The sequence below is a fragment of the Tupaia chinensis genome, unplaced genomic scaffold (assembly GCF_000334495.1).
Source record: "Tupaia chinensis unplaced genomic scaffold, TupChi_1.0 Scaffold143878_1, whole genome shotgun sequence".
In the NCBI taxonomy this organism is placed as follows: Eukaryota; Metazoa; Chordata; class Mammalia; order Scandentia; family Tupaiidae; genus Tupaia; species Tupaia belangeri.
Window position 1 is genome coordinate 327,498 of NW_006203729.1, and position 27,761 is coordinate 355,258.

At 42.5% G+C, this 27,761-nt stretch overlaps 1 protein-coding gene and 1 pseudogene across 2 annotated transcripts in view; both read left to right on the forward strand.

Annotated features, from left to right (window-relative positions):
• GLCE (glucuronic acid epimerase) overlaps nucleotides 1–27,761 on the forward strand; it is a 105,549-nt gene that overhangs the window by 39,443 nt on the left and 38,345 nt on the right. The gene's annotated exons all lie outside the window — the stretch shown is intronic.
• Nucleotides 5,480–27,761, forward strand: part of LOC102472530 (ATP-dependent RNA helicase DDX1 pseudogene) — a 27,999-nt pseudogene continuing 5,717 nt past the window's right edge.

The window sequence follows — 27,761 nt, forward strand, 5'->3', positions numbered from 1 at the left end:
ACTCTTTCCGATAAGTCTCCTTCTGTTGGCTCGGCCAGCCTCGAGCTCGCACCCCTCCCGCACCGTCTCTCGTCTCCCTCGTTGCTGGAATTACAGGTCTGTGCCACTGCACACGCCTTGACATTGGAGCGGGGGTCGAACCTGAACCTTCCGTGTGTCCCAGCCTGCGGAGCGTAGCATCTCAGCAGCGTGCGTTTAACTGTTGTAGGCTCTCTCTGTCTTACGTTGTAACCTTGGGGTCTACTCAGGTCTGTTCTGTGCCTTTCCCAGAGCATACTTGGTCACTTTTTTCTTTTTTAATTGCCAGAGAGACAAGAGGAAGAGAAGGCTTACACAGTGAGGGCTAGGTGCAGAACATTGGCCACCCCCGTCTGTGACTGGCGTGGTCAGAAGCAGCAGTCAGTGATCAGAGCACAGTCCCTGACACTCAGAGGATGAGGCCCCTTTGCCCACGCTGGCTCCCAGGGACTGTGGGAGCTGCTCTGGGAACACTTCCACAGCTGCCTGCCAGGGCTGAGCGCGGGGGATGACTTGCTGCTACTGTGCTAAGAGCTGAAATTTATGGCCAAAATTAGCATGCTTTATCCTCTAGTTCTTCCCCTGGAAGTTGTAAGCCTTCAATAGACCACAGAGCTTCAAAATAATCTCATCAAAAAGATTTTGCCAGTGTGTTGTCTGAGTGAGGAAGCAGATTTCTGGTGTTCCTTCTGCCCTCTTTCCAGAATTCCTCTGTGAGTCTCATGCCTGGAATTCTGTTCGTAGCAAATCCAGAATAAATGGGATAGCTTTCTTTTCTTTTGTAAGTTTATTTACTCCACAAGAGAAAGAAACCAAGACAGAGATACAGCACCCCTGACCGGGTATTGACACCACAATGTACCCCAAATTTCTGGATCATAGATACATGTATTCCTGGCATACTCAAGGGGGTCTTCCAACATAAACCAGTGACCTTCTCAAGGGTCTGCCCTGCAGTGTCGCCGTTTCCCACCGCACCACCGTCTGGCCCCACTGTTGGGTTCTTATACTGTAAATGGGGTTTTCAGGTTTTGCTTTTAGAATGGGAAGCCCAAGGCAACTATGCTGGTGATTTTAAGTGCTTACAGTGCTGAATGTGCCTACGGTGGTACTGGAGGTCTGATTCCTGCCAGTAAGAATTAGAGCACAAAGTTAGCCACATTCTTTTTATTTTCAGCTTTTACTACTCACGTGCTTGTCAGACAGGAAGAGTGAGAGAGACAAAGTGAGAGTCACCCCCGATGCTCCCAGGGCCATGGCCACACCTCAGTCCCTTGTCCTCTAGTCTCCTGTCAGGATTTTGAGTGTGTAGGCTCGTGTGCCTGGTGTTATTGGGTTTTTTTTGTTGTGTTTTTTTTTTTTTTTAGCCACAGGATCCAGGACTCAAACTGCACAGCTGGCCAGAGATCCAGCACCTTAACCTCCACACTACCTGCTGACCTAGCCAAATAACTTTAAGCTTTCCTTTTTTGCATTAAAATAAAAGGAGAGGAGGGGTTAGAACATTGGGTCCACTCTAGGCTTGGTGTGATGCCAAGCGAGTCCTTAGATCTGAGAATGCGTACAGTAGGCTGGATGTTTTTGCATCATTTCTCACGGAATTGTCCATCCTTGGTCATGACGTCTCCTCTTAACCACAGAGTTCAGCTCTATATCGTCTGCTAGTCTAAGTAATCTTTTAATAGCGATGGTAAGCATTTGAGGGGAGGTTCTTCCTCTTGTCTGTATAACTGCTTCCTAGTAAGTATTCGGTAGCTCCTTGTCAATGGTCATGTGTAAGGAATAATGCTGTTTGTGGGGTAGTGAAGATTTTGAAATTTGAGTAGATACTGGGTTGGAGTATGTACAGCTACCTGTGAGGTGTGTCTGCGTTTTTCCCAGTTGCTGGAGAGCTCATGGCTCCCTGGAGAGAGACAGGGGAGGAACGTGGGGAAGCGCCCCCGGTACGGCTGCTCTGCCACCCCTCTCCATTCTCATTTTGGGATTTGAAGCGTGTGCATGCATGTGCCTGGTATGCTTCTCCAGCTTCTGGGCCAGGACTTGAAACACACTGTGGGCCATGTGGGATCTAGCACCGTAACCACCACACTACCTGGGGCCCACATATCTAAATTACTTTTTTTTTAAAAAAATACAGATTTTTTGCTATAGGGTGTTTCTACCTACTGGAGACACAGAGACAGAGAAAGTGAGAAATCACCTCCTGGGGATGGGCACACCACAATCCCATCTCCTCTTGGGATTTTGGGCACACATGCATATGTACCCAGTGTGAGTTTCAAGCTGCCGAGTCCAGGACTTGAACCATGGTCTGCCATGTGGAGTCCAGCACCTTGACCACTACACCACCTGCTAGCCACGCATTTCTAAATTCTTAGGTTTGAATTTTTTTTTAATTGAGTATTTATTTATTTAAATTTGCTATAGGACAAGTGCACTCACTGGAGAGAGACAGAGACAGAAGCAGTGAGAATGCAAGCCACCAGGTCCAGGACTTACACTGTAATCGGCCATGTGGGAGTCCAGCTCCCTAGCCACCGTGCCATCTGCTGGTCCCCATGTTTGAACTTTGACTTCGTTTTTTCTTATTAAAGGTTCCTTCACAGCACCGCTTTACTATGGTAGTGGTGATAGTGGTGTTTTCTGTGCGCCTGGCATTGACCTCAGTCCCACATCCTGAAATATTGTTTAACTCCATAGAGTTTATGAGAAAACTAAGACATAAGCAAGTGTAATAACTCTTTTTAAAAGACAGAATTAGTAAGTGACAGTAGACTTCAAACCCAGAAAAAATAGCTAAGAGCCTGAGCCCTTAACTGCACTGCTAACCCGTGTTAGATACATGACGCTTCAGATTTTTGTTGGCTGTAAGGCCCTAAAGCCATCACCTTCCCTAACCCGACACATAAACTCTGTTTCAATCCTTTGTTACTAGGTATAGTGATTAGACTACTACCTTTGGGTGGATAGAATAAGAATTAAATATTTGACAAAAATATCACTTCTGTTCCAGATTATGAACATTTTATAATTTTATTTTTGAGTAACAAATATTATTTTGATAGAGTTCCAAAAACACTGCTCTTGTTGGAAGTATAAAGCTAGATGGAATTCTGAGTGCCATATTAAGATAAATGTACACTCCAGGGACCAGCAGATGGCATAGTGGTTACATCGCTGGACTCCCACATGGCCAATGAGGGTTTGAATCTTGGACCTGGTGGCTTGAACTCATGCCGAGTGCATGTGTGTGCATGCCCCAGAACCTGGGAGAAGAATGGAGAAGGGATTGTGGCGTGGCCATCCCCCAGGGAGTGATTTCTCACTCCCCCCTGCTGTCTATGTTTCTCTCTGGTGAGTGCACTCGCCTTAAGACAAAACCTCATCATCATCATCATTATTATTTTAGGTTTGCTATGGGGCTCATGCACTTACCAGAGGGGAAGGTGTAGTGAGAAAACAAGCCACCAGGTCTAGGACTTGAACTGTGGGAGTCCAGCACCGTAACCACCATGCCACCTCCTAGCCCTCAAGTAGAATATTTTGATAAGGTTTCATAAACCTCCTGGTCTGAATAAACCTCATCTGTCTGTCTCACAAAAATGTACAATTCAGAATATAGGAAAGCTGGAGACAATAATATAGTCTAATTAGTCACTTTTTTTAAAAAGGAATTATTTTTTATTTAACTTTATTTATTTGATTATTTATTTTAATTTGACCTGAGAGGTAGACAGTGAGAGAGAGCACATGAGAAAGCGCACCAGGTCTGGACTTGAACCGCGGTCAGCCATGTGGGAGTCTAACACTCTTAACCACCATGCCACTTGTCGGCCCCTAATTAGTCACTTTCTAAATGTAGCATTTCTCCTCTGTCCTTAGTGTGTATTGCAGAGCAGCATAGAAATGAGGTCTTCAGAGGAAGTGAGAACTGCCAGACAGGACTGGCTCTGTGCAGTGGTAATGGGCTGCTCAAGGAGAGTCAGATCCAAGAGTGTAGCCGGGGGCTGGCTCCCTGGCCCCGTCAGCGTGCAGCTCACTGGGCTGCACATGAGCCACCATGATCCGACCGGCTGGAGGGCTGGAGGAAGGGGATCACGGCGTGACCAGACCTGCAAATGGTGCCCATCCCTCCTCACGCGAGTGTGTGTACATGCGCTCTCGTGAATAAAGAAGAAAGTTCCTTAGATTGCCAAACAGAAAAGCTTATGGCAAACTGGCCTCCAGCTCCTTAGGGAAAATCAAAACATAGTGTCATGAGAACATTATGAGCACTTCACGGTCACCCATATTCCTCATCTGTAAGTCAGTTTGAATACAGAGTTCCTATCTTCAGCCAGAGTAAGCCTCCTAGTCAGTATATTCCTGAGTAGATGTCAGTAGAGAAAAGTACACGTGTCTGCACTTGTGTGAGTGAGTGTGTGTGCATGTGTGTGTGCGGGTGCGGGGGCAGCAGGGTGACCCAGTGCCCATGCAGTTCTGTGATGCTGAAGCGACCAGGAAGGCCCCGTGTGCCTCCCCAGGTCGCGGTGCCCATGCTGTGTGCACGTGCCACACCCCAGGTCCCGGCCAGCTGAGGCTAGCGGTGGACTGTGGCATGATGACCTGTGACAGTCCCCATCCGTCCTCCTCTCGTGGGAGAAATAAATAAGCTTTTTAAAAAAGAGTTCAAAAGAGAACCAACAAAAGAAAATACTTCTGATAAAAGCGTTAGACTCTCCGGAAAACTGATGAGTAAATGAAAAGGCATATGGTTTCCAATTTCAGAATGAAAAAAAGGCGATTTTAGCGGATAGTACAGACATTTAAAAAGATAACGAGGGGCTAGACAGTGGCCCAGTGGTAGAAAGCGATGCTGTGCAAGTCAGTCCCACGTGGGAAGGTTCGCTCTTCCCGTCTGCAGAGCTGTGGACGCAGGGCAGGGCGTGCAAGGGCCGGTCACCCAGGGCTGGCTGAAGGCTAGGTGGGTGGTGACGACAAGGCCGTCTTGGGGTGCTCTCTGTCGCACTCATGGAAAAAATAAACAGGTGAATTAAAAAAATAGATTTTAAAAATAACTTTACAGTAAGAAATTTGAAAGTGTAGACATAACAGATAAATTCCTAGAAAACCAGTATGTGCTAAAACTTTTTTTAAAAATGGAAATCCTTCTGTATTTATTAATGAGATTAAGTCTGTAACTTGGAACCTTCTCACACAGAAATTTCTAGGCCCAGATGGCTTCACCCATGAGTTCTTACAAGAAATTTTAGAAAATTAATATAAATATTACTGAATTTCTTTTAGTGAGAAAAAAGAGAGAAAATGTTTTCCAACTGGAAATATTTTGATGTCCACATGGTCTTAGACCTGATGAGGACAAGATAAAAATGAAAATGTCCGATTCATCTCTCTGATGAAGACAGGTGCACAAACTCTAAAAATATTAACTTCAGTTAGATAGATACAGTATATAGGTGTCATGACGAAACTAGACGTGCCACGAGAACGTAAGGACTCAGTAATACAGTCAAACAAATCAGCATAGGAAGAGCAAAATCCTATCTCTGGAGTAGGTTTTATCAAATAGAAGCAGGTGATCAAATTGGCCCCCGTCATGGCCCAGCCCCTAGGGCGCAGGTGCTAGAGTGCAGCTGTGTAATACTAGAGCCTCGTGGGAAGGCCCAGGGTCAGAGCCTGCTCGACCTGACCAGGCCACTCCCCTGCGCAGTGCCTGTGATTCTGGCTGTCTGGAACCTGGAGTGCGGCTGCAGGAGCGGGGAGAGGGATTGCAGCATGGTGAGACCTTGGAGAGGGTCCTTCCCTGATTTCCTGTCTTCTTTCTCATGAAATAAGTGATCTACAACCAGTATACCCCATCATGGTTGTATGAAATGCTTATAGCAAGCTAGCAGGACGCAGTTTCTGGAATAAGACAGAGAGCCTGGTGTAAAGCACAGTTATATTGGAGGGTCTAGGTCTGAGCCATCCATGTCCGGGACTCTAAATAAGTTATCATCTCAAGTATAGGACCAGCAGATGGTGCCGAGGTTCAGGCAGCTGGGTCTCTCATAGCCGACTGAAAGGTTTGAGTTTTGGACCCCGTGGCTTGAAAATCGTGCTGAGTGTGTGTGCATGTGTGCCTAAAATCCCAAAAGGAGAATGGAGGGGAAGGGGTTGGGTGTGACCATCCTCCTAGAAAGTGATTTCTCACTTTTTCTCCCTCTCTCTGTTGAATGCATGTGCCGAATAGCAAACTTAATTAATTAATTAAGTTAAATTAAAATGATAGGTCATCAGTCACACTGATACATATCAGATGCTCAGCAGTCATACGTGGCTCATGGCTACCACACACCACACGTAGAGAACATTTACGTTAGCATAGAAAGTTCTGTGCTGCACTGGCCTAGACAGCATCGTAATGGGACCCAGAGGAAGCATAATGACAAGAAAGGGAGAAACAAAAATTGCAGTTATGATGTGGCTATTATGTAGAATATTTAAAAGAATCTATACTAGAATAAAAAAGCTAATTTAGCAAGGTTGCCAGACTCATGGTTAATTTGTGAAAATCAATTTAATAGCTACATATCTACAACAACAAATGGAAATTTTAAATGCCATGTCAGGGTTTCATGAATGTCATATATCCAAAATTAACTCTAACAAAAGACCTCTGTACTGACATTTTAAAGACGTTGGGAGAAATTAAAGAAGACATGAACAGAAGACTGCCAGTTCACGGAGCAGAGGACTCCATGCAGTAAAGATGTCACGACTCCCTGTTTGATGTTGGTGTCATCAAATCCCAGCTTTGCTCAGCGTTTTTGAAATTTGCAAGCTGATTCTAAACTTTATATGGGAGTATGAAGAGCCACAGATAGCTAAGACAGTTTTCAAGAACAACAAAATAGAAGAATTATATGATATTGAGATTTGCTACAAAGCTACAGAAAAAAAAAAAGGCAGGATGGTACAAACACAAAGACAGATAAGCCACTGCAGCAAAACAGAGCCAGCACACATAGACAGTCACTTGTGCTGCAGTGCCTGGGGCAGGGGCAGGGTTCTGTTCAATAAATTGTACTAGGCCAGTTCGGTATCTGCATGGAGGGGGAAAAGAGTAATCCTGACCTCAGCCCCAAGCCACATAAGCAGATCAATTATAGGCAGATTACAGAGCTGAGTATGAAAAGTAAAACAGTAAAGCTTCTAGATGAAAACAGAATAGCTTCATGACCCCAGGGCATGCAAAATTTTTAACAGAATGCAATAAAGCATTAACAATATGATAAATTGGACTACATTTTAAAAATTAAAATGTGTTCATTAAAGGACATTATTAAGAATTAGAAAGGAAAAGTCAAGTGGGAGAAAGATATTTGCAATTCGCAGTGTGTATATTCGTACAAGTCAGTCAGTCTTGTAGAAGACTCATCCAGCATATATAAAGAATAACTATCCAGCAGTTAGATAGATAGGGCTGGCCTTGCCGCCTAGTGGTTAAGGGAGCCAGGTCACACATGGCTGACCATGTCTGAACCTTGACCCCATGGACTCGGAAGACATGCCATGTGTGTATGTACATGCCCCACATCCCTACAGGTTGGAGAAATGGAGAAGGAGGAATTTCAGGGTGACCATACCTCTTGGGGGGGGTGCTCTCTCCCTGTCTGTCTGTCTGTCTGTCTCTACATCCTCTGGGAACTAAAAGAAAGCAAAAAAAAAAATCCACTCAGTAGAAAAATGGTCGACAAAACTTAAATTGTTGGAGCCAGCAGGTGCCATTGAAATTAAGGTAATGGATCCCACATGGCTGGCTGTATGGTTTGAGTCCCAGACCCAGTGGCTTGAAAATCACGCCAGACATGTGTAGGTGTGTGCCTGAAATCTAGAGGGAAAACAGAAGAAGCAGCAATTGCAAGTGACCAAGTGACCGTCTCTCTGGGGCATGATTTCTTACCCCCTCCCCTCTGGTGAACACACATGCCCTATAGCAAAAACAAAAAAATAAAATAAAACTTAAATTGTCATGTTCAGAAAACAGTCAAAAGCAAAAATATTAAAAGATCCTTAATGTTATGAGTCATCTGTCAGGTACAGATTAAAGTCACAAGGCGACACTACAGTTTACTGTATATGGAATGGTTAGGTTTGAAAGGCTGACAATACCAAAAGTTGGTGAGGATGTGGAACATCTGCAGCTCATTTTCCACCGTTAGTATCTCAAGTGGGGGGAAAAAAGAAAAAGAGCTATAAATTGCTTCGACCCCCTAGTCAGTGATCAGTACCTCCCCCCACCAAAGCTGGATTTTCATACCACATGACCTTACAACCCCCGTCTTAAGTGTATTACCCAACAGAGATGCTAACATATGTTCACCAAAACACATGTGTAAGAGTGTTCATATGCAAGCTCCACATAGCCCCAGACTCTAAACAACCCGAATGTTCAACAGCAGAAAACTCCATGTGTGAGGATGTGAACTGTTACAGTACCTAACAGCGTGGACATCTCTCAAGAGCATAATACTGGGCTGAAAAAACCAGTCACAGGGAACCAGCAGTTAGCGTAATGGCTATGTCGCTGGACTCCCACATAGTCGACCGCGTCCCGGACCCGGTGGCTTAAAACTCACACCGGGTGTGTGTGTGTGTGTGCGCGCGCGCCCAAGATCCCAAGAGGAGAATGGAGAAGGGATTGGGGTGTGGCCATCCCCCCTGGGGGGTGATTTCTTGCTTTCTGTCTCTATGTCTCTGTCTGTCTGGCGAGCGCACGCGCCCTATAGCGTAAACCTCTCAAAAAAAAAAAAAGAAAAGAAAAGAAAAGAAAAAGAAAAAGCCAGTCACAAGAGAGCACATACCATGTGATCACGCTCATGCTGCATTTAAAAACAGGCAGAACAGATTTGTTTAAACACTTTTTTTTTTTTAATTTTTAAAGGCTAGGAGTTCCTATTTTGTATGGCTCCTATGTATATGCAAGGAGACTTTAAAAAGTTGAGGGTTGAGGGAGAATGGAGTTAATGAGTGAGTTTAAAGGCCAAATGGGGACAGCAGAACTCAGGATTGTTACTTTGAGAGAGAGGTTTTGGCTGGGGAAGTAAACTGAGGGTGTCTTCTAAGTAACAAGGAAGTTCCATTCTACTGGTAGTTTGCTCTAAGCACTTAAGAGAATCATGTTTCAAATGCTTCGGTTTGATTTTAAAAAGCCTTTTGAGATGATGTGATGTCACCCTGCTCATTTGGTCAACTACGTTGACCAGTACTGAGTGTTAGACCAACCTGTGTTTCTGTGGAGTATTTCTTGATCTGGGTACAGCTTATATAGGTACATTAACTTCGTGAAAATTAATCCAACTAAGTGTCATGTATATTGTCGACGGAAAAATATAACCAACTGTAAAATTAATAATGCGGTTTATTTCTAAGCCAACTGTGTGACCTAAGCCGGAGAAGAGGCACAAATGCCTTTTCTCCGGGTGATCATGTACAGGGGTTCCTTTTATTTGCTTTTGAGATTGACAGACAACATTTAATTAAAAGATTTCCCATTGGTCTGGCCCCAAAAGGCAGGACATGTAGAAGGGGAGGCTTGTAGGTTATAGGTGGGCTCCACAAATTCTTAGGTCAGCCATTGGAAGGGAAGATACCTGTCTTGGGAAGAGATTAGTTAAAGAAAGGCTTAATCTACATCTTAAGGAAAGGGAAGTATCATGTAGCAAAAGAATACACTAATCGGTTGAAATCTACATCTCAAAGATACTATGCCAGGGACAGGAGGTAGGAAGAATCCTGTTAATAGAAAGTAAATGGTCTGTTAATGTTTGTGGCATGACTTCCCCAGTCCCCTTTTGAAAAGATTTTGGAAAATAGGGAAAGTAGTCAGACTTCTGTCCACAATATTATACTATGATTATTTTAGAATTTTAACCTAAAAATATTAAAGAATGATGTAAAAAAATAAGTCACAAATTTACATATTCAATATTTTGGGTAAGAAAGAGCCATCAGGTGGTGTGGAGGTTAAGGCGCTGGAGCCCACGTGGTTGGCTGTGTGGTTCAAGTCCCAGACCTGGCAGCTAGGGAAAATCACAGTGGGTGCATGTACATGTGTGCTCCAAATTCTGAGAGAAGATTGGAGGAGAAGGGGTTGTGGCATGGCCATCCCCACCCCGTGGGGGGAGGCGTGTATAATTCTCACTTTCCCTATCTCTGTCTTTGGTGAGTGCATGTACCCTGTAGCAAAAACTAAATTAAAAAATTTAAAGGCTAGGAGTTCCTATTTTGTATGGCTCCTATGTATATGCAGGGAGACTTTAACAATTTCAGGGAGAATGGAGTTAATGACTGAGTTTAAAGGCCAAATGGGGACAGCAGTTAAATGCAGCTGGGAGGCGTCCCCCGTGGGAAGGTCCCGGTTGAATCCAGAGACCTCCCTGAGTACACTGCCCCCACTGCCCGTGATCTAAAGCTGGCTAAAGGCTGGGGAGCTGGGCCGTGTGTTGAGACCCTGCAGGGAGTACTGTCGCTCTCTCTTGTCATTCTCTCCTGCTAGTTCATGAAATAAATAAAACAGGCAGCGTATTAAACTCTGGTCTTTCAGACATTAAATAAAAGTCAGATCAGGACTGGTCTTTGAGAGATGAGAAAAAATGAAAAAAGCGCACAGCCCCTTGCAGGGAGAGGGAACTTGGACAGTCCGAGAGTCTCACAGGATCGAGTTTGGGGTTCAGAGATGACAGGAAAGCTAATCTTGGGAGAGTGAAATATTAGAAGGACGAGGGCTGTTCAGATGGAGAACTCCAGAGACCTGCAGAAGGCTCGTCAAGTCAGCCTTTGTCTGGGTATCACTGTGCGTGCGTGCGTGTGTGCGTGTGTGCGTGCGTGCATGCGTGCGACATCTCCCCAACTCAGAAAGAGGGCCGTGGGAAGCAGGGGAAACGGCCTCAGAAAGCGCCAAGGGTAAGTGCTCTTACCAGCCAGAGGAGTGGCCTCTTGATGTACAGGCGTCAGGCAAAGATTGAGAAAGGGTATTTGCGGTGGACTCAGACGCAGAGTGGCGCACATGCTGAAAGATTCGTCTAAATAAACTTAGCCGAAGGGGGTGCGGCGACTCGAGAGCACTCGGAGGCAGCCTTCTCTTGCGCTCTGTGTTTATTTATTAGATTGCACACGCTACAGTACTTTGAATTGAACAGGGGACCTTTCCTCAGCAAGCTTTACTGTACATGCTTACAGAGGAAGAGTCTGTAATGTGCAGTGGATGGGAAAGGATGAGCATACAAACAGCAGCTTTTCTCCACAACCAAGGATATTGTTGAGAAGGAAGTTGAAGATTTACTAGAGCATGCAAAGAGCTGTTATGTAAGAGCTGTTATGGAGGGCACAGGACACAGTAACCCAGGGGACTGGGCTGCTCTGACAGACGGGTTACAGGAGACTGTGTAGTCCCCTGGGTGGGAGGACCCAGTGTGTGCCAGGTCACTCAAGCTGGTTTTCAGCAGATCCGGGCCATCGTCCCTCTTGGTCTCTAACAGTTATTGCCCTAAACTACAGGCTACTCCAGTCCCATCTAACAAAGTTTAACAATAAGCCTTGAAAAGAACAAACTCTTTACAAGTAATAAAACTACACCTAGAACAAAGCTCAAAAAAACATTTAAAGGAATACAAAATATTAAAAATTCATACAATATGCTGGTCTGAGTGTGTCCCCCCAGATTTGCATGTTGGAATGAAAATTCAATATGATAGCATTAAGTGATAGCCTATGCGGGTGATTAAGTTACTAGGGCAGAGCCCGAGCCCTCATGCACAGCATTAGCGAGTGATCTTATAAAAGGGCTCTAGGGCGCACGTGGGTCCTTTTCCCACGTGAGGGCGTAGCATTCCAGCCGCAGTCTTGGAAGTAGAGGCTGGGCCTCACCAGACCCTAAGCCTGCCGGGGCTTGGTCTCAATGCTTTTTCCAAGCTCCACAACTGTGAGAAATAAATCTCTCTTCTTTAAATAACCATCCATTTCCAGGTATTTTTATAGTAGCACAAACAGACTAAAACACCATATGATCCAGCCATCCTACTTGTGGGTGTCTATCCAAAAGAATTGAAATAAGGATCTTAAAGAGATTTTGCATTCCCATGTTCATTACAGCGTTATTCACAATAGCAAAAATGCGGAAGCAACCACATGTCCACAGTAGATGAGTGGCTAAAGATTGCGTGTGCGTGCGTGCGTGTGTGTGCGTGCATGTGTGTGTGCGTGTAATGGAATGTTATTCAGCTTTAGGAAGAAGGAAATTATATCATGTGATAACCTTAAGGACATTATGCTAAGAAAACTAAGCTAGTCACTTGCCCAAATACTCTGATTCCAGTACACGAGGTAAAGTGGCCCCACTCACAGAATCAGACAGTAAGATAGTGGTTGCGGGGGCTAGGGCAAGGAGAAATAGTTGCTTTTCAGTGGGTGTAACGTTTTAAGAGAAAAAACATTTTCAAAATTTACATCTAATCACTACATCCTTAGAGTGTACAGCCTTGCTTTTTCTAGCACGAGTACCGTGCATTTCAGTCAAGACAAAGATATTACCGTATACATCATCACAAATCACTTTTCATCTTTGTATTAAACATACTCTTTCTTCTCCTCCCTCCATTACCCACCCCTGTATTACCCCTGTCCTTACTAGCTCTAGTATCTACAGTTGCCCTCCCTGCTACTATACCTTCAAACTTTCAGTTTCTGCTATAGAGCACATACATTAAATATATATCCAGTGGGGACATACAAAGTCTTTTATTTTATTTTTTTGAGAGGTTTTTGCTATAGGGCACGTGTGCTCTCCAGACAGACAGAGACAGAGAGACAGCAAGTGAGAAATCACCCCCGGGGGGTTGGCCACACCGCAATTCCTTCTTCTCCATTCTCTTCTTGGGATCTTAGCCACGCATGCACACGTGCCTGGCATGAGTTTAAGGCCCTGGATCTGGGACTAGAACCGCGGTCGACTACATGGGAGTCCAGCCACATAGCCATTACCCCAACTGCTGGTCCCCAAAATCTGTCTTTCATAGCCTGGCTTGATTGGTTTAGCATTAAGTCTTCCATATTCATCCACTTTGTATCAAATATCAGGGTCTCATTGTTTTTCATGTGCATATGCAACATTTTTTCAATCCACTCATCTATTTTTGGACATTTGGTTTGATTCCAAGTCCTAGCGATTTTAAATAATGCTGCAATAAACATGGATTTACAAGTGTTTTTCCAACTGTGGGTTTTTCTATTGTTTGAGTTACCTAAGAGTGGAATTACTGGTTCGCGTGGTAGTACAGTTTATAGGTTTCTTAGGAACCTCCATATTGTTTTTCCCAGTGCTTGTACTAATTTGCATTCCCACCAGCAGTGTAGGAGAGTTCCCTTTTCACCACAGCCTGCCAGCACTTATCATTCTTTATTTTTTTCAATTTTAGCCATTCTGACGAGGTAAGTGGTATCTCATTGAGGTTTTGATTTGCATTTCCCTTATGATAAGAGATGTCCAGTGTGTTTTCATATGCTTTTTGGCTGTTTTGTGTGTCTTCTTTGGAGATTGTTCAGCTCACTTTCCTATCTTTTAACTGGATTGATTATCTTTTTGTGGGTAAGCTGCTCAAGTTTCCTGTATCTTCTGGTTATCAATCCCTTATCTGAGGTATAGTTTGCAAATATATTCTCCCACTCTGAGGATTGTTTTCTCACCCTAATTATTGTTTGTTTGTTTTTGCTGTGCAGAAGCTTCTCAGCCTAATTAGTCCCATTTGTCTATTTTTGAAACTATTACCTGTGCTTTGGGGGATCTTCTTTAAGAAGTTTTTGCCTACCTCAAGGTCTCCAAGAGTTTTTTTCTGAGTTTTCTACCAGTATTTTTTTTTTATTTTGAGAGGTTTTCACTATAGGGCGCGTGCGCTCACCAGAAAGACAGAGAGAGACAGAGACAGAAAGCGAGCAATCACCCCCCAGGGGGGATGGCCACACCACAGTCCCTTCTCCATTCTCCTCTCGGGATCTTGGACACACACACACACACACACACACACACACACACACACACACGCTGGACAGGAGTTTAGGCCACCTGGTCTGGGACTCGAACCGTGGTCAATTACATGGGAGTCCAGCGACATAGCCATTACTCCAACTGCTGCTGGTCCTTCTACGAGTATTTTTATACTTTGAGGTTTTACATTTAGATTGTCAATCCATTTTGAGTTGATTTTTGTTAGTGGTGAGAGATAAGGGTACAGTTTCATTCTTCTGCAGCCAGTTGGTATCCAGTTCTCCCAGCACCATTTGCTGAAGAGATTTTCTTTTTCTCGATGGATCATCTTCTGCCCCTTGTCAAAGATCAGTCAGCTATATGCTTTGGGTTTTATCAGGGGATTCTCAATTCTGTTCCATTAGTCTGTCTGATTTTGTGCCAGTACCATGCTGTTTTTGTTTGTTTGTTTGTTTTTTGTTTTTTGGAGAGGTTTTTGCTATAGGGCGTGTGCGCTCACCAGACAGACAGAGAGAGGCAGAGAGACAAAAAGCAAGAGACAGGCGGGATGGCCACACCACAATCCCTTCTCCTCCATGCTCCTCTCGGGATCTTGAGCACGCACGCACACGCACCCAGCGTGAGTTTTTTTAAGCCACCGGGTCCGGGACACGAACCGCGGTTGACTACATGGGAGTCCAGCGACATAGCCATTATGCTAACTGCTGGTCCCGCTGTTTTAATTATTATAGCTTTGTAATATGTTTTGAGGTCTGGAAGTGAGATGCCTCCTACTTTATTCCCCTTGCACAGTATCGCCTTGGTGATATGGGGCCTTTTATGATTCCAGACAAATTTTATGATTATTTTTTCTATTTCTGTGAGGAATATCTCTGGTAGTTTGATTAGAATTGCATTAAGTTTATAGATTAATTTGAGTAGGATTGACATCTTGATTATATTAATTCTTCCAATCCAGGAACATGGGATGTTTTTCCATTTTTTTTGTATCATTTTTTTTATTTTATTTTATTTTATTTTTTAGGTGTTTCATAGTTTTCCTTATAGAGATCTTTGATGTCTTTGGTAAGGTTTATTCCTAGATATTTTACTGGTTTTGTGGCCATTGTAAATGGGATTTCTTTCTTCAGTTCTGTCTCAGTTTGTTCATTGTTGGTGTATAACAATGCTATAGATTTTTGTATGTTGATTTTGTATCCTGCCACTTTACTATATTCATGTATCACTTCCAGGAGTATTTTTGTGGATTCTTTTCAGTTTTCTACATATAGCACCTTATCATCTGGAGAAATTTTCCTATTTGGATGCTTTTTATTTGACTCTCTTGTCTGATTGCATTGGCTAGTACTTCCAGTACAATATTAAAAAGGAGTGGAGAAAGTGAACAGCCTTGTCTTGTTCTAGTTTTTAGTGGAAAAGCTTTTAGCTTTTCTCCATTCAGTATGATGTTAACTATGGGTTTGTCATAGATGGCTTTTATGGTGTTGAGAAATGCCCCTTCTATGCCTATTTTGCTGAGAGTCTTAATCATGAGGGGATGTTGTATTTTATCAAATGCTTTTTCCACATCAATTGATATGATTATATGTTTTTAATCTTTTCTTTTTGTTAATGTGTTGTATTGTATTTATTGTTTTATAGATTTTGAGCCACCCTTGCATCCAATAAAGCCTAGTTTGTCATGGTGTATAATCTTTTTAATTTGTTGTTGAATACAATTTGCTAAAATCTTGTTGAGAATTTTTTTTATCTGTATTGGCCTGAGGTTTCCTTTTTTTGTCATGTCCTTTTCTGGTTTTGGAATTAAGATGATGCAGGCTTCATAGAGTGAATTTAGAAGGGCTCCTTCATTTTGAATCATTAAAAATAGTTTGAGGTGAATTGGGTTAGTTCTCTTTTAAAAGTTTGTATAATTAGAAGTAAAGCCATCAGGACGTGGGTTCTTTGTTGAGAGACTTTTTTATTACTAATTCAATCTCATTGCTTATTATGGGTCTATTTAGATTTTCTGTTTCTTCCTGGTTCAATCTTGGTAAGTTTTATGTGTCCAGAAATTTGTCCATCACATCTAGGTTTTCTTGTTTATTGGCGTATAATCACTTATCATATTCTCTGATGATATTTGGTATTTCTGTTCTGTCTGTTGTAATGAATGCCTTTTTCCTTGCTGATTTGATCCATCTGGTCCCTTTCTCTGTTCTTCTTGATTAATCTAGCTAACAGTGTGTCAGTTTTATCTTCTCAAAGAACCAGCTTTGGTTTCATTTATTTTCTGTGTAATTCTTTTAGTCCCTATTTCATTTATTTCTGCTCAGATCTTTATTATTTCTTTACGCCTGGAATTTTTTTGGATTTTTTGTTTTTCCAGTTCCCTGAGTTGTGTCGTTAGGTTGTTTGCTACCTTTCTGATTTTTTCTTGTGGGCACCAATTGCTATGAACTTTCCTCTTCTGACTGCTTTTGCTGTGTCCTATAGGTTATAAATTTGTTTGTACATTATTGTTGGTTTCTATGAACCTTTCGATTTGGGTCTTAATTTCTTCTGTAGTTGTAAAGTCATTCAGGAGTAGGTTGTTTACTTTCCATGTGTGTGTATTTTCAAGGACTCTTTCTGTAGTTGATTTCAAGTTTGATTTCATTATGGTTGGAAAAGATACAGGATATAGTTTCTATACATTTGATTTTGCAAAGGCTTGTTTCGTGCCCTATTATGTTGTCAGTCTTTAAAAACGTTCTATGTGGGGGTGAGAATAATGTACATTTTGTGGTAATTGGGCAAAATACTCTGTAAATGTCTGTCAAGTCCATTTCATGTATGGTGTCATTTAGATCTTATATTTCTTTATGTTTTTGTCCAGATGATCTGTCCAGAGGTGACAATGGGGTGTTGAGATCCCCTACAATTATTGTGTTGCTGTTAGTCTTTTCCTTGAGATCTAACCGTCTTTGATGTATTTAAGTACTCCAGTATTGGGTGCATAGATATCTACATAGTTATATCTTCTTGGTGAACAAGTCCTTTTAGTACTATATAATGTCCTTCTTTGCCTCTTTTTTTTTTTTTTTTGAGGTCTTTTTGCTATAGGATGTGTGTGCTCGACAGACAGACAGAAAGTGAGAAATCACCCCCCAGGGGGGATGGTCACGCCGCAATCCCTTCTCCTTCATTCTCCGCTTGGGATCTTGGGCATGCACGCACACGCACCCGCATGAGTTTTAAGCCACCAAGTCCGGGACTCGAACCGCAGTCGACTACATGGGAGTCCAGCAACATAGCCATTACGCTAACTGCTGGTCCCTCTTCTTTCATCTTAGTCTATTTTGATATCAGTATCGCAACTCTAGCCTTTGTTCGGTTTCCATTTGTGTGGAAGATCTTTTTCTCGCCCTTCACTTTCAGTCTATGTATATCTATCCATGAGGCAGTTTCTTGTAAGCAGCATATAGATGGCTTCCGTTTTTGTACTCATTGAGTCAGTCTGTGTCTTTTAATGGGAAAATTAAATCCATTAACATTCAACATTATTTTTTATAATTGCGGGATTATCCCTGTCATTTTGTTAGCCACTGTCTCAGTTTTTTATTCTTTTATTTCTATTTGTCTCTCTTTAGTTATCCTGGTATAATACTCCCCTCAGTACTTCCTGTAGTGCTGGTCTAGTATTGGTGATTTTTTTTTTTTCAGTTTTTGTTTATCTGAAAATACTTTTATTTGTTCTTCCCATTTGAAGGATAATCTTGCTGGATATAGTGTTCTTGGTTGAAACTGTTTTTATTTTAATGTTTTGAATACATCTTCCCATTCTTTCCTAGCCTGCATTGTTTCAGTTGAGAGGTTTGATGTTAGCCTAATCGGATAATCTTTTTGGGGGGAGAGGTTTTTGCTATAGTGCACATGCACTCGCCAGAAAGACACCGAGAGAGACAAAGCGAGAAATCAGCCCCCGGGGGGATGACCACGCTGCAATCCCTTCTCCTCCATTCTCCTCTCGGGATCTTGGGCACGCACGCACACGCACCCGGCATGAGTTTAAACCACCGAGTCCGGGACACAAACCGCGGTCCACTACATGGGAGTCCAGCGACATAGCCATTACATAGCTGGTCCCGTGGGATAATCTTTATAGGTAACTTAACATTCCTCCCTTGTCATTTTTAGAATATTGTCTTCATCTTTGATTTTTACCAACCTGGCTGTGATGTGCTAGGAGGAGGGTCTTTTTGTGCTGACTCTATTTGGGGTCTTCTTTTTTATTTCTTGAGTCTGAATTTCTCCATGTTTCTGTATATTTGGAAAATTTTCAAATAGTATTTCACGAAAGAGGTTTTCCGTGCTGTCAGCAGATTCTTCACCTTCTGAATACCCATTGTATGGCTATTTGACCGTTTCATGGTGTCTAGAATTTTCCGTATGTTGTTCTCATTTTCTTTTGGTTGTTTCTTCATTCTTTTTAGTGGCTTGGTCTTTGTTGGAGACTTTGTCTTCAAGGTCAGAAATTCTTTCTTCTGCATGGTCCAATCTGCTGTTAATGCTTTCTAGGGAAAATTTTGATTTCTTGTGTTGTATTCTTCATTTCCAGAAGTTCTGTTTGATTTTATTTTTTAGGGTGTCTATTTCTTTATGAAATTCATCTTTCATGTCCTGAAATGATATTCTCATTTCCTGGAACTGAGAGTCACTTTTCTCTTGCATCTCATTGGGTTTTGTCACTATGAATATTTGCAATTCTCTCTCTGACATTTCTGTGTGTTCCTCTGTGCTGGCCATTGTTGGTGAACGGTTACGGTGCTCACCTGGGGGAGAGTTTCCCCTTGTTTTTTCATATTTCTTTGAGATCTGCATTGGTTTTTGGTCATCTGATGTAGTATTCACTTTTTCCTCTTTATTAGATAGAACATTCTGTAGTCTTGGGAGAGGAAATGTCACCCTTCGTTCCCGGCTGCATTCCTGTTGGACTGTCTCCCAGGTGAGAGAGTTACGTGTACCTTCAGGTGCTTGGCTCCCCTATGAGACTTGAAGCTCTTGGTGAGGCAGTGGCAAGCTCGGAGACAACCACGTTGAGCGCTGTGCCCAGTTGTGCAACCTGCAGTGCGCAAGCTTAGGCTGGTGTGCCAGCAGTTCCAGGTACTCCCAGGGCTTAGAGGTGCGCTCATTAGACCAGGCCTGAGTCTCCCGGTAGGCGGGTGAGCCCAGGCTGCCCCATGATGAGATGTTTAGACATGTTTCTACACAACAGTGTGCTTATATATTTTTTAAAGGATTATTTCATTCAACTTTACTTACCTATTATTTACTTATTTTAATTTGGCCAGAGAGGGACAGAGAAAGAGAAAATGAGAAAGCAAGCTGCCAGGTGTGGGACTAGAACCGCAGTTGGTCATGTGGGAGTCCAGTGCCCTTAATCACCATGCCACCTGCCAGCCCCATGCTTATAATTAATAATACTGTATTGTACACTTAAAAATGTAAGATTAAAATAAATTGCACAAATTCATTTATTCATTTATATTTGCTATGAATAGCATTTTCTGCTTTTTAAAAATATGTAATATGCCTATATAGCGAAGATTAAGCATGTAAGATAAATATATTCATAACAACTCTGAATAAAATCTGATACCAAATAATGTGAAATTCTTAGTGTCACACATACAATAAAAAATGACCAGACAAGCAGAAAAATATGACCCTTTGCCGGGACAAAAATCAGTGACTGGATCGAGAGGAAGAAATGGCGCGTGGTAGAGTTAGCCAGGACATGAGGGCAGCAGTCGTCAGTTACTCCATGTGCTCGAGAGCAGAGAGGGAAACATGAGCATGCCGAGGAGAGAAATGGGAGCTGTTTCTTAAAAGAGATCCAAGTAGAACTTCTAGAGATGAAAAATACAGTATCTATTAAAAAAATACAGTACCTGAAATGAGGTTCACAGCAGATTAGATACTGCAGGTGAGAGAGATTAGTGAGAACCTGAAGCCATAGTAATAGCAACTACCCTAAATGAGACACCAGGGGAAGAACATGCACGGAAAGCGAAAAGGCCATCTCTGGGAGCTCGGCAGCCGTGCAGCCGTCTGCAGTGCTCAGGCGCTGTAGGGAAGTCCTGTGCTCGCTCCCCAAGGTCGCCTGTGTTGCCAGCGGCATGCATGTGTGCCCGTGATTCTGGCTGGCTGGCGTGGGATCGTGGTGTGCACCTCTCTCTCTCTTTCTCTGTCTTCTTCTCACATAAGAGAAATAAGAACTAAACTATAAAACACATACGCACACACAGGCAGACCCCATAGCTGGGATTAAGGGAAGCCAGATCCCACATGGCTGACTGCATTTTTATGTAATTTTCTCCTTGCCAAGTATTTGTCATTTCAAATACTTGTAAATAATCCTCGTGTTTTGGCTTTTAAATTTCAGTGAAAATTCTACCTCTTAGAATATGTGTTCGTGTGTAAGAAATGTATTTCTGTTTGTTGAGAAATATTCTTTTGGATAAAATTTTATTTCCACGTCAGCCACCTTATATAAGCAAATGGGATTTCCGGGCTGTTAACTTGCATTCTCCTCACATTTAAAACCCAATGGGAAGTGCCTGTGCCCTTTGCTCAGCATGTAGTCAGGTCTTAAGTATGAGGTAAGTGACGGTTCCTATGGTGATAAAGTTAATTCAATTCGGTAACCTTCCGGTTTGCTTAGAAAATCGTACACCTGGGACATACTGACTTAAATCTTACTTAATTCACATTTATTGCTGATAAAGTTTGTATTTCTTGCCAATATATCATTCTGTGGAAAGGCAAATTGTATTTGTCTTTTGATTGCTAGTCCTATCAACATTATGAGATAATAAAAACCACAGAAGCTTAGAGAAAGGTGTTCTTTTCTGCGGAATATGCACTCTTTTTTTCAGGTTGCTTATTTGGGAAAATATTAACATAGCTTATAATGTCCTACAAATATTTGCTGATTAAATGAACTGATATAGGTAGATGGAGATTATTATTAATTTTTGGGGGGAGGTTTTTGCTATAGGGCATGTGCGCTCGCCAGACAGGCAGAGAGAGACAGAGAGACAGAAAGCGAGAAATCGCCCCCCCTGGGGTGATGGCCACACCACAATCCTTTCTCCTCCATTCTCCTCTCGGGATCTTGGGCATGCACGTACACGTGCCCAGCATGAGTTTAAGCCACGGGGTCCGGGACTCCAACTGCGGTTGACTAAGTGGGAGTCCAGCGACATAGCCATTATGCTAACTGCTGGTCCCATATTATTCATTTTTTTAAGGTTTTTGCCATGGAGCTCATGTGCTTGCCAGTGAGAGGGTGAGTGAGAAATCACTTCCCAAGGGGGATGGCCATTCTGCAATCCATTCTCCTTCTGGGATTTAGGGCACTCACACTCATGTACCTGTAGTGATTTTTCAAGCTGGCAGGTCCAGGACTTGAACTATAGCTGGCTATGTGGGAGTCTAGCACCCCAAGCACCAGGCCCCCTGCTAGCCCCTGAAGATCACTTTTTTTTTTTTTTTTTGGAGACGTTTTTGCTATAGGGTGCATACGCTCGCCAGAAAGACAGAGAAACAAAGAGAAAGTGAGAAGTCACCCTACCCCCCCAGAGAGGATGGCCATGCCACAATCCCTTTTCCTCCATTCTCTTCTGGGGATCTTGGGCACGCACGCATACGCACCTGGCGTGAGTTTAACCCACCAGGTCTGGGACTCGAACCGTGGTCAACTACATGGGAGTCCAGCGACATAGCCGCTACGCCAACTGCTGGCCCTTGAAGATTACTTTTTAAAATTATTCCTTTAAAGACATCACTTCATCCACAAATATTTTCTGCATTTCTTATTGTAAGTGTCTAGAGTGTTGTAGGTACTGTAAATTAAGTACACATTTATTTTTACAACTACTTTGTAAAGTGGAAGCCGATATCTCAACCTTACAGATAAGGGACTTGAGACTTGGAAAGGTTATCTCACTTAGCCAAGATAGGCTAGCTTACTAAGATTCATATGCAGGTCTATCAACCTCCAAAACTCAGGGTTTTTTCCCAAAATATGTTAGTCATTTTTATTTACTTGACCTATTCATCAAATTCTTTTATAATTTTATAACATTTTTTACTCAAAAAATTAAAGTATAGAAACGTATTTATTCTAGACTAAATTTAACAATTGTTTTTAAAAGTCAGATTTATTGGAGTATATTAGATACAATAAATGTACCCCCTTAAAGTGTACAGTTTGGGGACCAGCAGTTAGCGTAATGGCTGTGTCGCTGGACTCCCATGTAGTTGACCACAGTTCGCGTCCTGGACCCGGTGGCTTAAAACTCATGCCAGGTGCGTGTGCGTGCGTGCCCAAGATCAAGAGAGGAGAATGGAGGAGAAGGGATTGTGGCATGGCCATTACCCCTGGGGGGTGATTTCTCACTTTCTGTCTCTCTGTCTCTCTGTCTAGTGAGCGCATGCGCCCTATAGCAAAAACCTCAAAAAAAAAAAAAAAAAGAAGTGTACAGTTTGAAAGTTTTGACAGACGGATGCAGGCCTTTAACTTTAGGACAAGCCAAAATCTAGAACATTTCTGTTATCTCCAAAAGTCCCTTATTTTCCTGGCTACTTACTCTGTTCCTGTCACTGCTGATTACGTTTTATCCCTGTCATTTTGCTTTTTCTAGAATGTTACATAGAGTGGTAGAGTAAGTAGCTTGTCTGGCTTATTTCACTTCGCTCAGTGCTCTCGAGGTCCACCCATGTCATTGCGGTATCTGCACCTGTTGACCCCCGAGTTGTGTTCCATGGCATAGAAAATCCACAGTTGTTTACTAGTCATCAGTTGGGGGATATTTGGGTTGTTTCTGATTTAGAATTATTGTGAATAAAGTACTGTACATGTTTATGCTTCCAACACGTTTAGTTTTAGAATTTCTGGGTTAGGATGGCATTAACTAGAATGGTATGGCAGTCTCTTGAAGGACTGAAGTTAATAGATCCCTTAGCCTTAGGAAACCTAAAATATGAGACACTTCATAGATGGTTTTGAGCCCTCTGTTAGAAGTTGGGGATGGGGGCCAGCAAGTGGCGTGGTGGTTAAGGCGCTAGACTCCCATGTGGTTGACTGCAGTTCGACTCCCAGATCTGGTGGCCTGCTTTCTCATTCTTTGTCTCTATCTCTCTGTCTCTTTCTGGTGAGCACACGTGCCATATAGCAAATTTTAAAATAATACTAATAAAATTAAATAATTCCTTAAAAAAAAAAAAGAAGAAGTTGAGGATAAAGAAATGAGCTGATTGTTTGCAAGATTTGGAGGGTCATATGTGACATTTGAGACACACTGAAAAGAACAGCATGCTGTAGTTAGATGCATCATGATCAAAATGGGGCACGGTAAAAATGTAGTGGAATGGCCAGCACTGGAGCCAGACTTCGAGAGCTGTGTTCTCACCTCTAGCTGCAACGCAGAGAAGTGAAGTAACTGGCAGAGTAGCAGGGTTGTAAGTGGCTGAGTCAGGAGTCACTGCAGATCAGCTTCCTTACCTGGAAAATACTTAGGAGAGTTAAATGTGATCACATCAATCAGTTATCAAAGCTGCTAGGTTCTTCATCTCCTTTCCCCTTTTTAAAGGTCCCATTTCCCTGTCTCCTAACTATTCTCTCAACCATTAGTTATTGAGAGAAATCGGGGCCAGCAGATGGTATTGTGGCTACGGCGCTGGACTTCCACGTGGCCAACCACAGTGCGAGTCGTGGACCTGCTGACTTGAAACTCATATTAGGTGCACGTGTGTACATGCCCAGGATCCCGGAAGGAGAATGGAGAAGGGATTGCGGTGTGGCCATCGACCCTGGGGGGTGATTTCTCACTTACCTTCTCACTCTTTCTCTTTCTCTCTCTCTGGTGAGCACACTTGCCCTAAGGCAAAAACCTCTTAGAAAATTATTGAGAGAAATTTGTAATGTGTGTACTAACCGTATAATTATTTTTTAAGTAGAAAAAAAAAAGAAAACCACGTCAGAAGGCTGGTATAGTCAATGTTTCTTTTTATCATAAATACTAAGTCAATAGCAAATAAAATTAACAGTATACTCTAACAGCCTGTTAGACTATTCTCACACGATTCCCATTGATTATTCTCTCAATCTTGTTTTTATATAATACTTCCTGCATTGCTTTGTGAAATAGCTCAAAGCTGCATTCTTTTTTTCTTTTTTCAATCATGCTTCACTATTATTTTTTATTATTTGTTTTTAATTTGACCAGAGAGAGAGAAAGTGAAAAAGCACACCACCAGGTCTGGGATTCAAACCATGATTAGCCTTGTGGGAGTCCAGAACCTCAGTCACCATGACACCTGCCGGCTCCAAAGCTGCATTCTGTTATGTCTACAGTTAACCCCGTGATTACATTTAAAACCCATTTGAGCACAGATTTCTCCCATATATAGCTTCTTCCATGTGACTAAAACTCTGTCATGATTTTTAAAAGCACTTCACATAAGCTTTTTGAGAAGCGTTTCCCCTTTTATCATTTTTGTTTTGCAGGTTGGCACCAAACCTGATAAAGGATGTTCCATAAGAACTTATTATCAACAGCTATTCTGTAGGACTTCTTAGGCTCGTTCTACCAATTCGTCCTATAAAGTCCCCCTCCGCATAGTCCCTGCAGAGTAGACACATCATTAAATTTTCTTTTTCTCAGCTTTCCTAATGACTGGAGAAATCTTACCCAGCTGGAGAAGCTTGGGACTCTTTTCTGAACTGATTTATTTACATAGCATATGCTTAGTTTGACACATTGCTTAGAAGCCAGCAGAGAGCTTTTTTAGATAAGCACTATACACTACTTCAAAGAACATATTAGCAGCACTGTAATTGTTCAGCTTTTCTGGATACAAAGCAGCTCTTTGCTCTTTTCAAAAACATCCCTGTGCTAGCTCTTTTTATTATTGTTTTCAATGCTAGAAAAAATTAAGCTGAATACATTTAGAAGCCCTCTTCTAACAGATATTAGTGCAGAAACTGATGCATAATGCTGATCATTTAAGGTGTGTCCACACAAACCAAGAGCAAATCATTCTGCTCTTATCGAATTGGTGAGCCAGTATATAAACCTGGAGAATGGGAACTTGTGGTCTGACGGAAAGAGTAGGCAGTTTAAAGCCAAACAAATCTAGGGCAGAATCTTACTCTCTGCTCACTAATAATTTTTCTTCAATAGAGTTGAAAACTACTCAGGTTTCTCAACTATATGCGCATGATAGCAAGAGCTCTTTTTACTGTCATGAGAGAGAGGGGATCACCCCCAACGGGATGCTCATGCTGAGCCCCACCCCCAGTCTCATCCAGCTGGGATCACAGGCACGTGCAGTGCCTGCACCATTGTGCTCAGGGCGGTCCTGGGACATGAACCCCAGCCTTTCCCCATGTGGGTCCAGTCGTGTTGTTGCTGTACCACTGCCTGGCCCTCCTTTTTAGGCTTTGATTTCCATAACAGATTATTTATAGTATTTAGCATGTACGGGGACATAAATAATGTGTGGGAAAATAGAATTAAAGTACAAGTTTATTTTAGTATAAAAACTTTTTTGAAATGTATGCCTAGTTTTTTGTTTGTTTTGTTTTATATAATATACCTTTTCCATTGTCTTTTTGAAGCTCCAACCCCTTTGAATGGTAAAACTACTCATTAAATGATTCCTTTCTCTGTAACCTTCCCTTGCCCCCCAAAAGAGCAACTTTCCTTTTCATTTAGATGAGCCTAGCAGAGTTGGCCTACCCATGTACTGCTGCAGATGATTTCCAGCACAGGGTCTGTGCTGAGGGAAGACTAGGTTGCCATATAGGTAACACAGCCTAATAGATCAGTTTGAAAATATACATGAATATGAACACTGTGACTAGATGTGCTGAGTCTGAATAAGGCACATTTCAATTTAATGTTTATGGGAGCCTACAAGGGGCAGAATTATGATAGGCATTGACTGCGGGAAAAATATAAATGGAATTTGTCTGGTACCTTCAAAGAACTCAGCCTAAAAAAAGAAACATGAACAGCTTCATAATTAATTGTAACCCAGACTAAGAATTGTAATTGAGATATAAATCAAGGAGAGAGTAATTAATTTGTAAATATCTAGAAAAAGACAGAGGTAGGTACAGAGACTGCTGGTTTCCTCCTAGTATCCATTTTCTCCTTCTTACTAATAGAACCCTGAGTTTTCATGGGGCACATTGCTACCTAGAACAAAAGTTACTTCCCAGCCTCTCTTGCAGCTAGGGGTAGTATGTAACTAGACTCAGAAAAACCTCATTAAAGCAAATCGATTCCAACAAGGGATGTGCCCTGTTGCTATTTTCTGCCTTTCCTCTTCCCGTGGCAAAGTCTACACACAATGGCCAAGGCTTCAGTAGCTTTCGTGGGTCATAAGATGATGTATAAAGACAGGACATGCCTAGGTCCTGTTGAGCATGTAGCTGTATATAAGCTCTGTATTGTGTGTTTCTGAATTTCTTTTTTTTTTTCCTTTGGAGAGGTTTTCGTTATAGGGCGCGTGCGCTCACCAGATAGAGAGAGAGAGAGAGACATAGAGACAGAAAGCAAGAAATCACCCCCCAGGGGGGATGGTCACGCCGCAGTCCCTTCTCCTCCATTCTCCTCTCGGGATCTTGGGCACGCACGCACATGTGCCCGGTGTGAGTTTTAAGCCACCGGGTCCAGGACATGAACCGCGGTCGACTACGTGGGAGTCCAGCGACATAGCCATTACGCTAACTGCTGGTTCCCGGAACGTGTTTTATTTCTGATGCCTGCTACTAATAGCCAACCCTCATTCTCACAGATACAGATAGCAGTGTGAGTACAGGATCAAACTTTTTCCATCCCCTCTACACCACTGACATGGTCAAAAATGCATCTAAATTAGGACACCAGCACTGGAAACATGGAGAAGGAAGTGCTAACATACCCGAAATTCAGAAATGTCAAGAAATTTCGGTTAGAGGGCTAGTCCCATAAGCACAGTGGGTAATTGCTATATATTGGGAACTGGATTCCACATGGCTGGCCATGGTTCAAATCCTGACCCGGGTGGCTTGCAAAACCCTAAGCACAGGTGTACACATGCGCCCGGTGTGAGTTTTAAGCCACCGGGTCCAGGACATGAACCGCGGTCGACTACGTGGGAGTCCAGCGACATAGCCATTACGCTAACTGCTGGTTCCCGGAACGTGTTTTATTTCTGATGCCTGCTACTAATAGCCAACCCTCATTCTCACAGATACAGATAGCAGTGTGAGTACAGGATCAAACTTTTTCCATCCCCTCTACACCACTGACATGGTCAAAAATGCATCTAAATTAGGACACCAGCACTGGAAACATGGAGAAGGAAGTGCTAACATACCCGAAATTCAGAAATGTCAAGAAATTTCGGTTAGAGGGCTAGTCCCATAAGCACAGTGGGTAATTGCTATATATTGGGAACTGGATTCCACATGGCTGGCCATGGTTCAAATCCTGACCCGGGTGGCTTGCAAAACCCTAAGCACAGGTGTATGCATATCCAAAATTCTGATGGGAAGGAGAATTGGGGGAGAAGTGATGATAGCATAACCATGCCCCATTGGGTGTGTACTTTCTTTGGTAAGTACATGTGCCTCTGTGATCAAAAAAGAAAAAAAGGAAAACAAATAAAATAAGTTTCTGATGGAAATACTCTAGATAGTCCT